This window comes from Rhinopithecus roxellana, chromosome 7 (assembly GCF_007565055.1).
Source record: "Rhinopithecus roxellana isolate Shanxi Qingling chromosome 7, ASM756505v1, whole genome shotgun sequence".
Lineage (NCBI taxonomy): Eukaryota > Metazoa > Chordata > Mammalia > Primates > Cercopithecidae > Rhinopithecus > Rhinopithecus roxellana.
In genome coordinates, this window is record NC_044555.1 from 22,148,091 (window position 1) to 22,153,779 (window position 5,689).

The window sequence follows — 5,689 nt, forward strand, 5'->3', positions numbered from 1 at the left end:
CTGATCTCGAACTCCTGGCCTCAAGTGATCCACCCGCCTCAGCCTGCCAAAGTGCTGGCACACCTGGCCTGGTTTTGTCAGTATTTCTAATTTCGGCATTTAAATAGGTGTGCAGTAGTATCTCATCATGGTTTTAGTATGTATTTTCTTAATGGCTATTGATATTGATAATCATTTTGTGTGCTTTTCTTTTTTCTTTTCTTTTTTTTTGAGACGGGGTCTCAGTCTGTCATTCAGGCTGGAGTGCAGTGGTGCCATCTTGGCTGCCTGAAATCTCTGCCTCCCGGGCTTAAGTGATTCTCCTGCCTCAGCCTTCTGAGTAGCTGGGACTACAGGCGTGCACCACCATGCCCAGCTAATTTTTGTATATTTTTATTGTAGGGAGGGGGTTTCACCATGTTGCCCAGACTGGTCTCAAACTCCTGAGTTCAAGCGATCCTCCTGCCTCAGCCTCCCAAAGTGTTGGGATTACAGGCGTGAACCATTGTGTCCAGCCTCATGTGCTTATTTTCATCCATATACACCCTTTGTTGATCTGATTGTTGAAGTCTTTTGGCCATTTTTAAATGGTGCTTAAATTTTCTAACTGCTGAGTTGTAAGAGTTCTTTCTACATGCTGGATACAAGTCCTCTGTCCGATATGTGATTTGAAAATATGTTCTCCTGATCCGTAGCTTCTCGTATCATTCTCTGAACAGTGTCTTTCACAGAACAAAAGGGTTTGGTTTTGATGAAGTCCAAGTTATAATCTTTTTTTTTTTTTAATGTTAAAATGCCAGTATTTTATTTTATTTTATTTTTTTGTCACATTTTCTTTTTTTTTATTTTTATTATACTTTAAGTTCTAGGGTACATGTGCATAACGTGCAGGTTTGTTACATATGTATATTTGTGCCATGTTGGTGTGCTGCACCCATCAACTCGTCAGCACCCATCAATTCATCATTTATATCATGTATAACTCCCCAATGCAATCCCTCCCTCCTCCCCCCTCCCCCCTCCCCCCTCCCCATGATAGGCCCCAGTGCGTGATGTTCCCCTTCCCGAGTCCAAGTGATCTCATTGTTCAGTTCCCACCTATGAGTGAGAACATGCGGTGTTTGGTTTTCTGTTCTTGTGATAGTTTGCTAAGAATGATGGTTTCCAGCTGCATCCATGTCCCTACAAAGGACGCAAACTCATCCTTTTTTATGGCAGCATAGTATTCCATGGTGTATATGTGCCACATTTTCTTAATCCAGTCTGTCACAGATGGACATTTGGGTTGATTCCAAGTCTTTGCTATTGTGAATAGTGCCGCAATAAACATACGTGTGCATGTGTCTTTGTAGTAGAATAATTTATAATCCTTTGGGTATATACCCAGTAATGGGATGGCTGGGTCATATGGTACATCTAGTTCTAGATCCTTGAGGAATTGCCATACTGTTTTCCATCATGGTTGAACTAGTTTACAATCCCACCAACAGTGTAAAAGTGTTCCTATTTCTCCACATCCTCTCCAACACCTGTTGTTTCCTGATTTTTTAATGATTGCCATTCTAACTGGTGTGAGATGGTATCTCATTGTGGTTTTGATTTGCATTTCTCTGATGGCGAGTGATGATGAGCATTTTTTCATGTGTCTGTTGGCTGTATGAATGTCTTCTTTTGAGAAATGTCTGTTCATATCCTTTGCCCACTTTTTGATGGGGTTGTTTGTTTTTTTCTTGTATATTTGTTTGAGTTCTTTGTAGATTCTGGATATTAGCCCTTTGTCAGATGAGTAGATTGCAAAAATTTTCTCCCATTCTGTAGGTTGCCTGTTCACTCTGATGGTAGTTTCTTTTGCTGTGCAGAAGCTCTTTAGTTTAATTAGATCCCATTTGTCAATTTTGGCTTTTGCTGCCGTTGCTTTTGGTGTTTTAGACATGAAGTCCTTGCCCATGTCTATGTCCTGAATGGTACTACCTAGATTTTCTTCTAGGGTTTTTATGGTATTAGGTCTAACATTTAAGTCTCTAATCCATCTTGAATTAATCTTCGTATAAGGGGTAAGGAAAGGATCCAGTTTCAGCTTTCTACTTACGGCTAGCCAATTTTCCCAGCACCATTTATTAAATAGGGAATCCTTTCCCCATTTCTTGTTTCTCTCAGGTTTGTCAAAGATCAGATGGCTGTAGATGTGTGGTATTATTTCTGAGGACTCTGTTCTGTTCCATTGGTCTATATCTCTGTTTTGGTACCAGTACCATGCTGTTTTGGTTACTGTAGCCTTGTAGTATAGTTTGAAGTCAGGTAGCGTGACGCCTCCAGCTTTGTCCTTTTGACTTAGGATTGTCTTGGCAATGCGGGCTCTTTTTTGGTTCCATATGAACTTTAAAGCAGTTTTTTCCAATTCTGTGAAGAAACTCATTGGTAGCTTGATGGGGATGGCATTGAGTCTATAAATAACCTTGGGCAGTATGGCCATTTTCATGATATTGATTCTTCCTATCCATGAGCATGGTATGTTCTTCCATTTGTTTGTGTCCTCTTTGATTTCACTGAGCAGTGGTTTGTAGTTCTCCTTGAAGAGGTCCTTTACATCCCTTGTAAGTTGGATTCCTAGGTATTTTATTCTCTTTGAAGCAATTGTGAATGGAAGTTCATTCCTGACTTGGGTCTCTGTTTGTCTGTTACTGGTGTATAAGAATGCTTGTGATTTTTGCACATTAATTTTGTATCCTAAGACTTTGCTGAAGTTGCTTATCAGCTTAAGGAGATTTTGGGCTGAGACGATGGGGTTTTCTAAATATACAATCACGTCATCTGCAAACAGGGACAATCTGACTTCTTCTTTTCCTAACTGAATACCCTTGATTTCTTTCTTTTGCCTGATTGCCCTAGCCAGAACTTCCAACACTATGTTGAATAGGAGTGGTGAGAGAGGGCATCGCTGTCTTGTACCAGTTTTCAAAGGGAATTTTTCCAGTTTTTGCCCATTCAGTATGATATTAGCTGTGGGTTTGTCATAAATAGCTCTTATTATTTTGAGATGCGTTCCATCAATACCGAATTTATTGAGCGTTTTTAGCATGAAGGGCTGTTGAATTTTGTCAAAAGCCTTTTCTGCATCTATTGAGATAATCATGTGGTTCTTGACTTTGGTTCTGTTTATATGCTGGATTATGTTTATTGATTTGCGAATGTTGAACCAGCCTTGCATCCCAGGGATGAAGCCCACTTGATCATGGTGGATAAGCTTTTGGATGTGCTGCTGAATCCGGTTTGCCAGTATTTTATTGAGGATTTTTGCATCGATGTTCATCAGGGATATTGGTCTAAAATTCTCTTTTTTTGTTGTGTCTCTGCCAGGCTTTGGTATCAGGATGATGTTGGCCTCATAAAATGAGTTAGGGAGGATTCCCTCTTTTTCTATTGATTGGAATAGTTTCAGAAGGAATGGTACCAGCTCCTCCTTGTACCTCTGGTAGAATTCAGCTGTGAATCCATCTGGTCCTGGACTTTTTTTGGTGGGTAGGCTATTAATTGTTGCCTCAATTTCAGAGCCTGCTATTGGTCTATTCAGGGATTCCACTTCTTCTTGGTTTAGTCTTGGGAGAGTGTAAGTGTCCAGGAAATTATCCATTTCTTCTAGATTTTCTAGTTGATTTGCGTAGAGGTGTTTATAGTATTCTCTGATGGCAGTTTGTATTTCTGTGGGGTCGGTGGTGATATCCCCTTTATCATTTTTTATTGCATCTATTTGATTCCTCTCTCTTTTCTTCTTTATTAGTCTTGCTAGCAGTCTGTCAATTTTGTTGATCTTTTCAAAAAACCAACTCCTGGATTCATTGATTTTTTGGAGGGTTTTTTGTGTCTCTATCTCCTTCAGTTCTGCTCTGATCTTAGTTATTTCTTGCCTTCTGCTAGCTTTTGAATGTGTTTGCTCTTGCCTCTCTAGTTCTTTTAATTGTGATGTTAGAATGGCAATTTTAGATCTTTCCTGCTTTCTCTTGTGGGCATTTAGTGCTATAAATTTCCCTCTACACACTGCTTTAAATGTGTCCCAGAGATTCTGGTATGTTGTATCTTTGTTCTCATTGGTTTCAAAGAACATCTTTATTTCTGCCTTCATTTCATTATGTACCCAGTAGTCATTCAGGAGCAGGTTGTTCAGTTTCCATGTAGTTGAGCGGTTTTGATTGAGTTTCTTAGTCCTGAGTTCTAGTTTGATTGCACTGTGGTCTGAGAGACAGTTTGTTATAATTTCTGTTCTTTTACATTTGCTGAGGAGTGCTTTACTTCCAATTATGTGGTCAATTTTGGAATAAGTGCGATGTGGTGCTGAGAAGAATGTATATTCTGTTGATTTGGGGTGGAGAGTTCTATAGATGTCTATTAGGTCCGCTTGGTGCAGAAATGAGTTCAATTCCTGGATATCCTTGTTAACTTTCTGTCTTGTTGATCTGTCTAATGTTGACAGTGGAGTGTTGAAGTCTCCCATTATTATTGTATGGGAGTCTAAGTCTCTTTGTAGGTCTCTAAGGACTTGCTTTATGAATCTGGGTGCTCCTGTATTGGGTGCATATATATTTAGGATAGTTAGCTCTTCCTGTTGAATTGATCCCTTTACCATTATGTAATGGCCTTCTTTGTCTCTTTTGATCTTTGATGGTTTAAAGTCTGTTTTATCAGAGACTAGCATTGCAACCCCTGCTTTTTTTTGTTCTCCATTTGCTTGGTAGATCTTCCTCCATCCCTTTATTTTGAGCCTATGTATGTCTCTGCATGTGAGATGGGTCTCCTGAATACAGCAGACTGATGGGTCTTGACTCTTTATCCAGTTTGCCAGTCTGTGTCTTTTAATTGGAGCATTTAGTCCATTAACATTTAAGGTTAATATTGTTATGTGTGAACTTGATCCTGCCATTATGATATTAACTGGTTATTTTGCTCGTTAGTTGATGCAGTTTCTTCCTAGCATCGATGGTCTTTACATTTTGGCATGTTTTTGCAATGGCTGGTACCGGTTGTTCCTTTCCATGTTTAGGGTTTCCTTCAGGGTCTCTTGTAAGGCAGGCCTGGTGGTGACAAAATCTCTAAGCATTTGCTTGTCTCTAAAGGATTTTATTTCTCCTTCACTTATGAAACTTAGTTTGGCTGGATATGAAATTCTGGATTGAAAATTCTTTTCTTTAAGAATATTGAATATTGGCCCCCACTCTCTTCTGGCTTGTAGAGTTTCTGCTGAGAGATCTGCTGTTAGTCTGATGGGCTTTCCTTTGTGGGTAACCCGACCTTTCTCTCTGGCTGCCCTTAACATTTTTTCCTTCATTTCAACTTTAGTGAATCTGACAATTATGTGTCTTGGAGTTGCTCTTCTCGAGGAATATCTTTGTCATGTTCTTTGTATTTCCTGAATTTGAATGTTGGCCTGCCTTACTAGGTTGGGGAAGTTCTCCTGGATGATATCCTGAAGAGTGTTTTCCAGCTTGGTTCCAAGCACCGAACTGACCAGCACCGATTGTCCGGCACTCCCTAGTGAGATGACCCCAGTACCTCAGTTGAAGATGCAGAAATCACCGGTCTTCTGTGTCGCTCGCGCTGGGAGTTGGAGACTGGAGCTGTTCCTATTCGGCCATCTTGCTCTGCCCCAAGTCCCAAGTTAAAAGTGCAGTTGTTCCAGTACCATTCATTCATTTGTTGAAAATATAATCCTCTCTTC